Raw genomic sequence first — 16,372 nt, 5'->3', positions numbered from 1 at the left:
ATATAAAAAGATGCATATGGGTTGCAACAGGGTTTAAAAAGAGAGAAGCCAAATGGAAGAAAATAAAGCTAAAATTGAATTTAACTGATAAAATGTAAAGATGCAATATACAGTATAACAGATAGAGTCTATCGGATTTATAACATTTATAATTATGTATTAATTAGTTTATTAGTGTAGTTACTTAATTTAATATATAATAATAGTTAATTTTTATATCTCTGTGAAGCCAAATATCTGGCCAAAAGCATGACAAACGCTGCTTTGTTTTACAAAACATGCAACCTTCGAGCAATATATACAAAACCAAAAGAACAAAAAACAGAACATCAGTTACAGTACATATACTGTATGAGTTCTAAATAACCCTTTATTTTACATTATATTTTATATAGTACTTTGTCCCATCAAGCCCTTTGAATGCATTTTTTACATAATCTAAAATATTTAATCAGACAAAAATGTTACACTATACAACAATGTGACTTTGGATGTGGAGGGAAACCTACCTGAGGAATTCTGTTTCTAAATGTCTGACCACACATATGAGCTCCACTGATAAAACAAAGAGTAAATCCAGGTTCGTTCACACACAAATATACATTGATGTAGGTCTCCTCAATTAAGACATAATAAATTCAGTGAAGCCTTTGTTTTTATCACTTATTGAGGAAATATGCTCTCTAATCCACTGATATAAGAACCATCTGTGTAAATTCATGCCCACGGAGGATGGACACTTGCTGGCTACAGTGTACTGTATCTGCTGTGCACGGCAGTGAGAAGACTGTTATGAACTTACAGTGATTGGCTGAAGACTTTCAAAGGGGGATCTGTCTCATCTTCATTCTGGTCCCTTTTACTTCTCTCTAAAATAAATAAGTCTTGTTTCTGTTGGGTCCCTTGCCGCCCACACACACACTCACTGACGTAACCGTTTTTTTTTTCAGTAAGTGTGGAAGTTGCATGTTTTATTCTAATTCTGTAAATATAAAGTCCTTACACTGTTATCTGTCACAGAAACACTCACAGTAGCTAATGCACCAACTTGGAGAAACAAAGCATGAGTTAATATGTTGTTAATATTGTCATCAGGAAATAAGTTTTTTTTAATTGTTATTTTTTTTCTTAACCTTTACCTTTGACGATGCAATATTTAAACAAACCTTTAAACTTGTTCATCATATTAAGATGCATTGACAGGTTCAAGTAACACAAAATGTATTAATTTATTCAAATTAATTAATTAAAAATATAAAAATCTTTGGGAAGATGAAAAAATGTCATTCTTTTAAAATAATTTACATATTAACTTTCAACCCTGATTCTTCCAAATAAGATTTACATTCAAACTGAAAGTTGTTACTGACCACATGCCCAGAATGAGCACATGCTGAACCTTGTTTCACTTTTGTTTAAATCCGCTGTTCCAAGATAATTCAGACACAAATATGCTTAAAGCTGCAGAGGTTTCTTAATTTCCTGTGTGGGCCACACACAACTACATAGATCTTTTGGCTACACACTGCACTCTGACACTAAGACACAAAATCCGCTGTCATTATTTTTACTGTAAAAACAGATTTCAGTGAAGCGCTTTGTCTCCCACTTATGAAAAGTTAACAAAATAATTAATGGATTAATTTAATACTTGTTCCTCTGTGCCCAGCAATTTTCTGATGAATATAATTGTTTCCCACAATCGCAGAGCATGAGAATGCCAAAAAGCCTATTTTTACATATAGAAATAACACAACAGTAATATTAAATGATATTAGAATTAGAGAATTTCAGCATCCAATGTAATAATGTCCTTATAGGTATTCTCTCATGCATCAATGTGGACTCATTCAAGAGTGAACAGTTGACAAATCTTCCTCACCATTATTGCCCTTATTTCCTTATGTTTTTATTGTACTGATAAGTGTGAGCAGACCAGCGCAGTTTACTCTTTCCAAACACATGGCTGTCTGACAAGATCCAAATGTTCTGATCGGAGCCAATTAGTCAGCAATCCGTCAGTGCACAATACCAGTCAGCCTGTTGAAACCCATCTCACAGGACGGACCAGGTTGCCCAATAAGTGCAAAGAACGTGCTGAGAAGAGAAAAGCAGAGCAGCAGAAGAGAGGCCAAGAACCTGGAATTAAGCAGGCCTGCCTGATCCACACCAGCAGAATCACAGCCAGTCAAACAGAGCGCTCATTGTCTGTGGCAGACACCACTGAGCTCTGCTCCCTCCTCCACACTCAGTAAAGAATTATAGCGCTTATTGTTGTTTAAGAACATATTGTGTGTGCGTGTGTGTGTGTGTGTTGATGACTTCTATCCTCAACAAATATACTTTTTAGGATTTTAGGAAAGTATTTTGAGTTTATATTAGCTTCAAAATTATAAATGACGGACATGTGATCATTCCACCGAAGTTAAAAATAAAACTCCCAAAACCTGAGTTCAAAGGCTTACCTCAACTGCAACAGTATGCTTCGCTGGTTTAAAGAGTACAGACATTTAATCTTCCATTAATTCCCTCATACAATAACACACACACTAGATAAAGACACAATGACACAACTTACGATATACTGAGAAGCACACACACACACGCAAGTGGAGGGGACCGGGAGTCCACAGGCAGCAGTGACTGCTGAATAATTCAGAAGTGGAAATGCATGATTGATGTGGGACGTTTCATTTCCACACCTTTAAAAGGTCTCTTTTAGCTACAGCACCGAACAGGCCAAGTTGTCTTTGCAGTTCAAAGCCTGGCATGGATCTGGCCTTCCTAGTCAGTCTCTTTGGGACAAGAGTGGCTTTATTTTGTGGTGGGGGCACCAGTGGAGGTGGTTTGGATTCCACACCTGTGTTTGCTCCTTACCCAATAATTGAGAGCTGCATGCTATTTTGAGCTCAGAGCACAAAGTGCCTCACTCATGAGGAAGAATTTTGGCTACCAGTTTGATGTGGCTGGAAAACCTGAAAACCTGTGGATTAGCCTGGCAGGGTGCAGATATACTCAAGAACATATGAGTTTAATAGACAAACGTATATTTTGAATTATATATATATAGACATAATGTTGTATTGAGATATTTTACTTAAGTAAAAATTAAAGTACTTTTGTAAACTTTATTTATGCAAATTTTTATACATACAGGCACACACAACAAAAAAAACACAGAAAACTAGACAAAAAAAAAAAAAACATACAGCCAGCACTTATTCATTACATAGAAAAGAAAATGCATAATTATACATGTCGAGTAAATGAACAGATGTCCCAGAATGTCCACTCACACAGACTGAGTCCAGTTCTATGAAAGGGCCCCAGATCTTCTTTACTTTATCTTGGGAGTTAGACATGAAAAACTGAACTTCTTCAAGGTGTAAACAGGAAACCATATCATTTAGCCACCTCTTGAAGCAGGGTTGGGGAAGCTGACTTCCACTCCTTTAGGATGACCCGTTTTGCAATGGCCATACCAAACATGAGGGCTTGTTGTAAAGCAGATAGAAGAGCCAAAGAACCGTTGGAGCAGCCCAGTATGACTAAGAGACAGTCAGGAACCAGTTGTCTATTATAAACAGCACTGTACAAACTGAAAATGTCAACCCAGAAACTTGTGAGCTTAGAGCAGGACCATAAAAGATGGCCAAGAGTTCCATCAGCTGATTTGCATTTATCACAAGTGGGAGAGATAGCAGGAAAAATTCTGTTCAGTTTAGTCTTGGAATAGTGCAAAATATGAACTACTTTAAACTGAATGAGCTGAAGTCGAGCATTAATAGAGCATGCTTTTTTCCTATTTAACCCTTTCGTAAAAATTCAAGTAAACTAAAGTAAAGTAATTGATTACAAGTAAAAGCCTGCATTCATAATTTACTTAAGTAGGAGTACAGAATTATTAGCAGCAAAATGTAATTAAAGTATCAATGTAGAAATACTGATTATGCTGAACGTCTCCTTTTAGATTATTAAATTATGTTATTTGATTGATATCCTGACATTTAGTTCCTAATATGGACAGATCGGGATCCCTTATTTCCCATAATGCATCGAGCATTTACTCATTATAAATTTATAGTCTGTAAGCCCAACATCGGCAGGGTTATTTTGTCAGGCTCGACAAAGCTCCTCCAGAGTAATAGAAAAGATTATTCAACTGATTTTACAAGCTTAATGCTCTACTCTCTGGAGTAAACTCACCTTTATGTGTCAAATCAGTGGAGGTCGCCTCTAATGTTTTAGCTGGTGAAGATGGAGCTATTTAACTACTTAATGTTGTTGGGTAGGTTATTCTGTAATAATCACATTCTGTAAACTGATCAACAGTGTTGTATGTACAAGCAACTACAGGTGTCCAGGTGTCACATACTGTACATGTAGTGGAATATTATTTAATATTTTCATCTGAAATGCAGCGCAGTAGAAGTCGCAGCAAATAAGTATACTCAAGTAAAATTGTACTTACTTAGTGTGTGAGTAAATGTACTTGGTTACTTTTCATTTTCAGAACTTTCTGACTCAGTGTAAAATTACAGCATGTGCTTTGCCAATGCAGTAAACCAGGGAATATGAAAATTCATAGACAGGCTTAAGAAGCTGACTAAGTAAGAATATACAAAATGGAAATGAGCAAAAAGAGCAGTGAGCCAACGCACTGTTACTGAGCTAAGTCAGTTTAGTTGAGGGTCAGTCCAAGTGCAAAGAGAACTCCAAGTCAAAACAAACACTCACTTTGGCTTCTGATGGGACGGCGCGCTCACTTTTTCCCACAATTCTCCAGAACAGCTTAATTCACAGTCACACAAACTAGGTCATGAAACTCATCACAACAAAATATTCCAGATCTAATTTAATTTAAGCAAAAATAAAATGTCCACTTTTCTTGCCATATATGTGATGCATGTTATATAGTTTCACAGAATGACAATGATAGATTTAGAGTTGTGTTTCGTGTTTCATGGCAGCTCTGCACTGCCAGTTCATAATGATATTAATAGGGAGGGTCGAGAATGTCAAAACATTCCTCAGTTGTCAAGCAACCTTGCCCTAGTTAAACCTTTAAAAAAAAAATGTTGTTACCAACCAACAGAATCCAAATGGGACCCATTTATGTTTAAAATGTTAACTGGCCAGCCAGGCTTGCTGGATAATTTATTACCAAGAGACAGGAATTTTGACAAATCATTCAGCTCAGCAAACCCGGCTGTGGCAAAGTTCAGCAATTAGGCTCCTATATAAAGAAGGTCTACTCCTCTGCATCGGGTGTGCTGGATTTATGTTCGCTCTTGAGCTAGCGGGCAGGTTCAAAGCCCTGTGTAGGGGAGAAGGAGGCTGACACATGGGGAATTTCACAAATATGGTGGAACACACACATTTTGCAGTAAATCGGACCTGAGAATAGTGGTCTTCTGGGGAAAGGAGGTGGTCAGTGAGGGGAGAGAGGTGGAGTGTTGAGTGAAGGCATAGCTAAATAATCAACCCGGGATGGGGGTCAACTGTTTTCAAGTCATCTGTGATATTAAAGAGGCAGAAGAGATGAGATAAAAGCAGGATGACAGTGATTTTTCACAGCCTGATTGCAAAATAACTGAATTGCAAATAGCTTCTTGTAAGGCTTGAGAAGTGCTTTAAAAAATACAAACTCCTAATGCAGCACACACGTTAAATTTTGACTTCCAGTCAGCCAAGCCTAAACCCTCTGTCAATATTTAGCTTTCTTTTAATGGGGTGATTTTATGCTACTGTCTGACCATGATGGCCAATGAGTAGCTGCTTGCTCAGTGTCATAGTGAGTGTACCTGAGAATAGCTCTGGGTAAACCATTATACACTGCTGGTTCATAAAGAACAAAGTCATAGAGATTCAGGACTTTTTGGCATACGATGAGATACACACACTCAAATGTTTCAACATAGAAAGAAATACTCTTTTGGTTTCCACATTAGCAAAATATTAGGATAAACTCATAGCACATATACACACAGCACATTTTTGCTGCCATAAATCCTTTAAATAAACAGCTGCGATTCTTATCCATATATTTATTCTGATTAACTTTACATAAATTATGCCATAGGTTGCCATAGTTAATTACTTTGAAAGTGAAAATATTAAAAAGACCATTAACATAATTGCAAAGATGTAATAATTCAGTGATTAATTAAATAATAAGTTCCAAAATAATGTCAACGCTCCACTGTTCAATAAAATGTGATTTAAAGGTGCAATAAGTGAGGTTTTTTACAGTCCCACTGCACTAAATGACCACATTATACAGTACCTGCAGATGTTTTATAGGGTTGTAAGATCAATACAGTGAGCCATCGAGCACTTAGCCAGGTGCTGATATTTTTGGCTTTAAAAAGCCAGTTTCTGTCCTGTATAAAAACTCACTCTACCACCGCCTGCTCAAATTTCAACTCAGGATATCCTGATGAAGAGCAGAGTTCTTTGAATATCTGCAGAGTCTCAATCCAATATATATTTTGTCTTAATCCTTACGAAAAGCTGCTTGGTGCAGACACCATATACATGTATTATAGTTAGTATAACTGGTCAAATTTAGGTAAGATCTAATATGTTTGACAATGCAGTCAATCCCAGAATAGAAATGTATCACAGTTTTCCTTTGATGGTCTTGGACTGAACAAAAAATCAAACACTAAAGTTCATAACAAATACTTTTTGTATCTTCAATAGTTTCTGGTTTTCTAAATATAACCCGTTCAGAATTTGTTTCAGTGACCTTCAGAAATAATTTTATTCCAGCAAGGGCAACAATATTGCAGTTGGCATAGAGGGAGCGCTATGATTGCAGTTTAATCAGGCCTAATTTAGCTAATTCTGATCATTTAATCACCATAGGACAGCTCAAAAATGATGCAATTAACAAATGTCTTGCATTGCAGGACATTTTATTCTCTAACCAAACAAACAAGCAGTATTTCAGTCAGATCTCTGTGTGTGACTTTATTTTTAGACCAAATAACTGCCAGTATTGCAGCTGACAGGTGATGAACTACAGTGTCCCTTTTGCATCAGATAAACATGCTAATTATCATGGATTTGTTCACTCACACACCATTAGACTATCTGCACCCTAGTGGTTAGTAGCAGTGGCACAGTCCACAGAGGACAAACTGAACTTGGATCATTCACATAACAACAGCAACAGTATTGAACTGCAAAAGTTAACACTCTCTATTAAATTTGATTAGTAGATGTCTCAGTATGGTTCAGCCTTGTGTTTTGTCCTACAGGCAGGTGAAACAGGTTCACTCTCTGGCTCCTGGCTGCAGGGTCCGTGCAGGGTTTTATGTTGTGGACTTTTTTTCTCAGAGAGAGTGACCTCTTGTTAGCCCTCCTTCACTAATGAAGACCAGACATTCACATACAGTATGGTGTGTGCATGACCATGCCACACACACACACAAAATACACACATCAAATCTGAGAAAACATATACTGTTTGAATGCATTTCAGAACTTTTGTTCTCAATGCCAAATGTTGAGTTGTTTCCTTTGAGAAAACTTTCGAAAACATGTTTAATATTTCGAGCAACAGTGGCGTGTAGTATGACTAGCAATCGCAACCATGGCTGAACAGAAAAAGAATAAAATAACACCTACACAAACTTTAATGTCATGAACGGAAAATCCTGTGGAAACTACTACACAGTGATAAAAACATTATAAATATGTTACCAGAGATTTACCAGAATAAAAAACATAGCACTGATTGCTATGAACTTTTGCATTTGAACTTATATAGCAGACAAAATGCTCTCACAGAAAGGAAAGGAATGTTTTTTAAGGGTTTGCAACATTACCTAAAAAATAAAAAATAATAATAAAACCATTTGGTTTTCTCTTCTGTCACTGGGTGTTTTTATCAGGCTTTTTTTTTTACAAGAGTGTTTTTATATGTTCATTCGTTTGCATTTGTTAAAGGCAGCTGACGAGCATTAAAGCCTTCACACATTAATTGTTTATTCCTGCTAAGTACCCAGACATAATCATGACCCTGCTGGCTGCTGCTAATGATGAATGGTATCTGTCTGCAGACGTTAAAGTTAGAGAGTCTTCCTAAAGGGATGGTGAAGATAAAAAAGACCTGTAGAATGGTACGTAGTTTAAAGCACTTTGGGTGGTTGGAAGACTAGAAAAACGCTATATAAGTACAGTCCATTTACCGTCATGATTTGGATTCAAATAAGTATGTTATGTGATTTGCATGTTATTTTGTCATTACTGCAGCAACAATTCATTCATCCACCCCAACCACCTCACATGGACTTTCTCACATTTTACACTACACCAACTGACGCAGATGGGTTACATTGGAGTTACTTGACAGTCCACTGCGTCTCAAACAAACTCTAAATGGTTCCTTGTGAGTGTGTATGGGGACTCCAAGGAGCGTGAAAAAACATTGGTACTGCACTGGGAATGACAACAGGCTGTGTAATAACGTGTAAATAATCCAGTGGCTCTTAAATTATTTCCATTTCTTTCCATTTTGAGTTTAAAGTGTAAAATTAAAGATGAATTTGGCTGATAGCATTTCTTTTCCGAATTTTAGATATCACAATAATATAGTTATAATGAATTCTTTTGGCCGCAATCATTGTAGTGAAAATCTGATATTGTGACAGCCCTTATTAAACACTGTTGAAAACCAGTTTCCCACGGCTGTTTATGTCAGAATGTTAAGTGTGTAAAAATTAGCTCCCATGTGAAACTGCCACTGGAGACATGGAAACTAGAGTAGTTAGACTAAAATGTGAGTGAAATGTAAAAACACTTACCTGCTGTTTTTAACTATTACAACTACTTACTGTAATTGCCTGATTGGCCTGATAGTATTTGACAGATTTTCAGATAAAGCTTCTGGTTACACAATCAGTAAAAAACAAGCATCTGTTTTCATCTTACTCTCAACAGGGAACACCTTAAGCTGCCTAACCTCTCAGCCTATGGTTTGTGTGTGTGGGAAACTGCTGTCATTACCCCACCTTCTTTTTCCCTCTTTACCCTCCCCTCCCCCAGAGGTAACTTCAGAGAGATGCAGCATCATATCCTCTATGCTTAGATATGCTCAGTGCTATTCATGGTGTTCTCTCTGATACATTACGGCTATCAGCAGTGTATCTGTTACAGAAAGTGGGGCTTTGTGTCCATGGGGTGCAATAGGGGCTCTTTGCTTTTAACTGCACTGCAACTTCATCATCAGTTAAAAGCCAATGCTTACAGGGCTACAAGGTTTCTGACACTGATTTGGTAATGGGCCACTTGATTGTGCCTGTAATTGCACTATTCTTTTGGAAAACTTGTGGAATTTTTACCCATAACACACACTGGCACATACTGGAAATGATCTGAGTAGAGAGATAATCTAATTTCAGATAGGATGGCATCCAGATGTCATGTGGGGAAAAAAAGTTCATGGGAACTTTGATGAAAAACAGGAGATATGATTTGGCAAATCTCCTTATCATTTACATCTTTTAAAAAATGTGGACTCAAACACGAATATTATAGCCCGGTCAGTTCTATAATCCATGGCTTCAGAATGATGTCACATGTGTTTGTTCTACTCCTTTATCCCCTGCAAGACATGAGCAGAGGGGTCAGGGCTGCAAGGACACACACATACACACTCATGTCTACTATAACTTTGCAGCCAATGTGCAAATCATGGGAGTCGACGTCAGCCATCATTTAGTTGTCAGGGGTGGAAACAAAATAGATGAGAAATGAAGTGCTGAGACTGGCCTGACCTTGCGGATGATTGCTGCCTAAATAGCTGGGACTGAAATTGAGCATTTTACACCCTGGCAGCTACCCAAGACACAATTTGTCCCAGTATAGAGGGCAACATGGCCTGAGTAGCATGCCACGTCAAATACCAGTTTCCTGGGAACTCTCATATCCTGGTTTGTATAAAACCGTGATTAGAAAAAGTGTTCATCAGAAAATTATATCGAATCACCCTCGCTTATACAATCATGGTACAGTGTTTATATTGAAAGCTGGTGTTTAATGCCTAGTACATAGTTTATTTTTCTATCAGTGTAAAATCTCTTCCAGCACAGGAACATTACTAAATTGTTGTTTTAAATTTGTACTGCCTAAATGCTACTACTACCAATTTCTATTTCTATTTCTACAAAATCTATAACTAAATTTTTCAAACACGGAGGTTACACTGGAACGCAATATACAGTGTGCATTGAGTTGTAATGCAGTAAACATATAAAAAAGAAAGCACACATGAGCGCATGCTGTTACCAAGTAAGACTTCTGGTGGCTCAATAATAATAATAGCAGTCCTAATCGCCCCTACAGTAAATGGTTCTGGCAAAGATAAATTGGTACGACAAACTTAAGCAGGTTAGGTGCAGCTTTCCTCTCTGTGGCCAATGTTGGTAACTTGTCTATATGTCAGCTTATTTGTTATATGTTGTAGATTATGAACACTTTTTGTACTGCCAAAAAGGCTTTTAATGGAATAGTTAGACTATTTTGGCAATAATATGGACAGAGCCAGGCTAGCTGTTTCTCCGATTCCAGTTGCTAAGCTACACTAACTAGTGGCTTGTAGTAGCTTCATATTTACCATATAGACATGACAGTGGTAGTGATCTTTTCATCTAACACCCAGCCAGAAAGTGAATAAGCATATTTCCCAAAATATTGGACTATTCCCTAACACAAAAAAAACTGCTGCTGTTTGTATTTTGCCCTGCAGTATTTTTCTTCTGTATCATGGTTCCAACCATCTCTACCAGTCCAGAAACTGTATCAGCCACAGGTATTTGGGGCTGCTACTGTAAGGCATTCTGTATGTGGCCCTTACCTCAGTTATTTTGTTAGTTTAGGAGCTTAATCCAGAGGTACACCTCAGCAGCATCTGCCTGGGACTGGCGAGCTTAAGACTCTGAGCAGGGATCACTTATAATGGAATCCAATCCCTAGCTGTCTGTTTGAGAGGGCTGGAACTAATCGATCAGAAGGGGAGCATCTGTGAAAGAGATGTTCAGAGAGGCATCTTTGACTGTGCTGGAGCCAGAAGGGCTACTGTCTGATGCCCCGGTTCTGGCATTACAGCGCAGCATTACCACTTGATATGCCGGTCAAGCTGGCTTTGATGATGAGATGAAAATATGGTGAGATGTGAAATGGTGAAGCTGGCACATTTCTCGCCTGACTTCTAATTTTGTCATCTCTTCTGTCTTAGGAATGATCATTTCTTGCCTTCTATCTTTAATCCTCTGGCCATGTCCCTCTCCTTTTCGCTCTCTTGCATATTTTCTATCAGTTTCTGCGTTAAGTCGTTCCCCTCTGAACTCAATCCCCAGTCTGGCCCTCTGCTTGAGCCCCTCAGCTGCTGGTCTGCTCTCACACTAACCCCCTTGTTTATATCGGGGACGCAATTAAGTCGAAGCCAAGTAGAGGAGTCCCAGAGAGAGAGGCAAGAGTGCAAGCTTGTGAGTCAAATTTCAACTTCTACTCTCACATACTCCTCCCTCCCTCGCCTATTTCACTCATTTTCTCTTCCCCCCATCCCTCTCACTCTGTCGCTCTTCCTCACTTTAAACATGCAAAGATATCTGTTCCTCTTTAAAACAAAGGAAATAAAAGGTAAAGCATTGCTCAATTAATGCCCAATAAACCTGGTACTTGTTGGATTTATTTGATGGAACTGGAAAAGGTTCACTGGGAGAGAAATATGTGGCTTGAGATAGCCTAATGTAGCAAGACATTACCTCATCTGTGTGTGATGTAATTTCAAATGCAGATTTATTTATTCTAGCAACCTTTTGCAGTCTATGTTGTGATTATTGCATACTTTTATGCAAATTAAATCATTTTAAGTATTTGTTTTACTGTCTACCTTTGACTATACAATTTCTTGTTTTTCCCTTTTTTTGTCATGGAGGAACTGGATTCGAGTGCTGAGTTCACGTTCTCCACATGTGTGGTCCATCGGCCCAGGGGACCTATCCCAGAATCCCAGACACACGTGTGCAGGCAGAAAGCAGTAGTGCAATGCAGAGTAGATAAACAGTGCTCTTACTGGCCACTGGGCACACTCCACATCTAAACAATGCCAAGTTAAGTACTTTGCAGGAGTATATAGCAAAAGCAAACACAAAAACAAGCAAGTTCATCTCAAGAAAGTCATTTTGGTGACAACTTTTTTATACCACTCACCCACACACTGAATATGAGTCATAAATTGCAGCATGCATAGGTTTCACATGTGTAGCCATAAAATATGTTTTAAAACATCACTCCTTCCTCGTTGAATTTAGTGTCAAGCCTCTTGATTGCCCTAATTCAGCATTCCAGCTCAGCAGTGCAAGTGTGCCTCACTTTCATGGGGGAGATGCAGGAGAAACTCAAGGGATGTGTGCAGCGTTGATGGACAGGGGGATAAACAGAGGGATTGTCCCTGACCTCCCAACACCAGACTGGAGGAAGACGAATAGCCCCCCAATGGGCCCTGAGCAGATAAAATACACCCTACCGTCTTCAACACCAGGTGTGACAGCCATCAGGGGTGGCCTATCAGCAGGAGGTACAGAGAAGGGGAGGTAAGGGTGAAGGGGCACATTAGGAACATATCAGCAATTACTCTCTGGGTTTATTTTTCTTCCTGCTTTAACGCCTGGATACCAAGTTACATTCATCCTGGGTGTTGATTGTATCTTAAGGTCTAAGTGAGAACACTTTGCAGAGTCATTTGTCGATTATCTGATAATACACTCAAACATGTTAATGTTATGTTATAGCAACGTTTTAAAAGCCCTGCAGTTTGTTTATTTGTCCGAGTTTTTCTTCAGTGAATTCTGTAGCCTTGGCTTATCAAGCTTTGGGGCTTATCTGGGAAGTTCAGTTCCATCTTTGCTGTTAGTGTACCCAGAGTTGCAAATCAACTTCTTTATATAATGGAATTCACAGGGTCGAGGACATGTTTACCCCTTTTTCCAGGCCCATTAGGCACCAAGCGGCTATATCATATCTGACACGAGAGAATGGCCTCAATCTGTTTAAGCCATGATCTCTGACTGCATGGGCCCCACATCTTCAGACTGGCCTCTGCAACCAGAGATATGAAGAAGGATGATAGTCATTTATATGTCCTGAACTTACAACAATAAATGTGTTATGGGTGCAGACATCCCACAGACCAGACAAATAAATGGGCTCCGCTGTGTGTAGTTTGAGCAGTGGAGCAGGACAAAGGTTTTGCAGACACTCATGTGACCCCAAAATTGCTGGAAAGTAGCTCCAGAGAGGTGTAATTTTAGTCTACAAAATTACATATTTTTTCTCATGAAACAGCCTATGCTAATTCTGTGAAAATAGTCTTTTGTGCATTGTGAAGTGTCAAACGGATCTACAAAAATAAAAGAAAGAGGCTGTGTGCAAGAGGAGCTCGTGTGAAAAAGGGAAGCCCAGACCTCTAATTTCCTGTGTGAGCATTTGCCGTAGAACGGGAAGGCCAGATCGCTCTGCGGCTATCAGAAATCAACCCAATAGTCCCCTGAGCCACCCCTGCCCTCGCGATACCCTCTCCCACTCACCCCCCTTTCCTCTCAGCCCAGGCCCCAGGGCCACTGTGAGTTAACCTCGCTCAGCCGTGACCAGAAAACAGAGTGATATCTTACTCATCTAATCCCCCTCTCAGTCATCATGCAATAAAGTATGCCTTGCAACCCTTGACCTCACAAGTCAGAACAACCTCTCCACCCTCCAGCAACACCCCCCTGCCAACCCCCACCAAGGGACCGAGGAGAAAAGTCAGATAAGTTGGAACCACAATTAACAGCCTCAAGAGCATTGTCATTGCCAAGGTAAAATGAGTTTGAAACTTGGGCTTCAAAATTTTAAGAATAAACTTTTCATCTCTTTTCTAATTTTGTTATGATAGAAATTGTGCTACACGCTTGATACTGTAGAGATGTGAAGAGGCAGGAGGTATTTTTACTATTGTAGATCACATTTGAGCATTTTGTAAAAAAAAAAAAGGATAGTTTAACAACCCTTTAAGTATACCATAGCTTTAAGTTACAACCTATAGAGTTTTCATAAAATACTACAATACAATACTACAATACAAATGAGCCATTGTTGTTTTGTAAAAGAAACCAGCCAGTAGCACCAATCAGAGTTTTGGGAAATTCACAATACTGTGTGTTGCAATTTGGAACAAAACACAGCCACATAATTGATGAATCCATGAAAAATTGACCCAAAATCCAAAACTGGACTGATTTCAACTGCTGAATGGTTTAATAGGTCTCTACAAAACATTAACTTTAACATCTCTCCACAATCAGCAGTGCACACAACAAAATTGTTAAGCTTGGTGAATGTTTCTTAACCAAAATGCTCCATGCAAACACAGTTGACTTCCCTCCTTATGTAGAGAAGCTTATAACTTTGCATTTTTATCAAAGAATCACATAGTTTCTAATGTGACTGCTCATCTTGATGATTCACCCAGGAGACTTTCATGCTCATTCAAGCCTTGGAAGTGCTCCACCTGATCACCAAACTTTGTGGGAAATGGATGGGACTTATAACTCAAAAATAACTCTTTCCACTTCACTTCTTAATACCTCCAATTAACTAATGGTGCACATAGATCTCCGACTTCTCCATTAAAATTTGTCATCCTGCCCCTTTTCTCCAGAGGTGCATTCTCCAGCATCTGTGCATTTAGATGCTTTGGACAGATGCACACACAAGTAGGCAAAAACATATAGCAAATACATCTGCTATGGCTCCACCTCTATCCCGCCTCTACTCACTTTAAGTAGGAATACCACAGGGGGAGGGAGACTTTCTGACAGTGAGGACATGAGTACAGAGGACATGATGAGCAAAATATGACAATTACAAGAAAGACATAGAACCATGTGGAGACCTTTTTTCTACTGTGTCTGTGTGTGTAACTGGCAGCGTGCCTTGGAAGGTGCATACATGCTCCCTTTGCTTACCTTGTCTGTGCACATGTTGATACACAGTGCATGCATATGTGCATTGTGTGTGTGTGTGTGCAGAGAGAGAGAGAGAGAGAGAGAGAGAGAGAGAGAGCCTAAAGCTGCTCATAGAGGTTCAGGGCTCCCTTGCTCCAGCACATCTGGGCTTTATATCAGGCCTTTAATTAATCCTGAGTGAAGGCCAGGCAGTGACAGGCTGACTGAGCAGGCTCCAGTCCAGGACAGGGCCTGATTTATTACAACTGAGCTCCAACCAGCATTGATTTATTTCAGACTCAGGAAAGGGGAGAGTAGAGGGGGTGTGTTTAAGGGGATTGGAGGTGGGGGGGGGTGGACACAGAAACAGCACTGTTACACAGTGAAGGGAGACACTGAGGTTGAGAGTGACTGAAAAAGGTAAGTAACACACTGATAGGCTGGGAGTGAAGACAAGGGGAGGTGGTGGCTCTGTGATGTTTTGTTTTAAGGCAGGCTTTGTGTATGGAGACTCTTTTTTACTGTTGGTAAGCAGTCAAGCAGTGGAGGAAGAGAGAGCCAGGGATGATGAATGTGATGGAGGAAAAGGGATATATTATGAAGGTTGAAAACCTCTTTCCATCAGGTGGGTTATGTTCCCTCCCAGGCATGTGCTGTCAGTCAGAGTGACTCCTCTCGCCTTATCTACCCGCACAGGGGGACTGTAAATCCTCCTCTGCTCATTTGACTTAATCATGACAGTCATCTGAACTCAGCAAAACACAGGAAAGCATATCCCTTCCCCCTTCTCACCTCCCCCAGGCCTCTTTGCAGGACAGCAGGGGGAGAATGTAAAAAAGGATGTTCTTTTTATTATCTAACACATGCATCAAGTAGCCACAAATGGTCCACATTGTTGTGGAATGTGATAGCTGTGTGTGTTTTGTGTGTTTGTCTCGGTCTTATATGCACAAAGTTATATTGCTGACTCAGTAATCCTCATGTGTTGTGGAAAAGAAGTGTGGATGAGTTTTTATGAGCCTCAACATGCTTCCCTCTGATAAGGACTTTATGACAGTCAGACAGCTGAGAAGTTAAAGAGCTTGATTAAAAGGTATATGAGAAAAATTCACCAGAAGATAATTCTTTCCAAATAAATAATGTTTTCTTTATTGTACACAAATCTCCCATACAATGAGGTTGTACTCATTCTGTATATTTTTTCAAAGGAAAGTTTAGCTTTTAAAACTTGTTAGGTTTCTGTTGTTAACTTAAAGTAAAAAATAAAATGTAAGAAAAGTGGGGTGATACATGAAAACCCCTTACACTGGGAAACAGATTAAAAGGCTTAATTTATATTTGTTACATGTAGACCAACAGGTAGCTGACACCACTTT

Source organism: Morone saxatilis, unplaced genomic scaffold (genome assembly GCF_004916995.1).
Source record: "Morone saxatilis isolate NCDOM2014 unplaced genomic scaffold, NCSU_SB_2.0 Contig23, whole genome shotgun sequence".
NCBI lineage: Eukaryota > Metazoa > Chordata > Actinopteri > Moronidae > Morone > Morone saxatilis.
The sequence above is the reverse complement of the archived record's forward strand: the minus strand, read 5'-3'. Positions refer to the sequence as shown.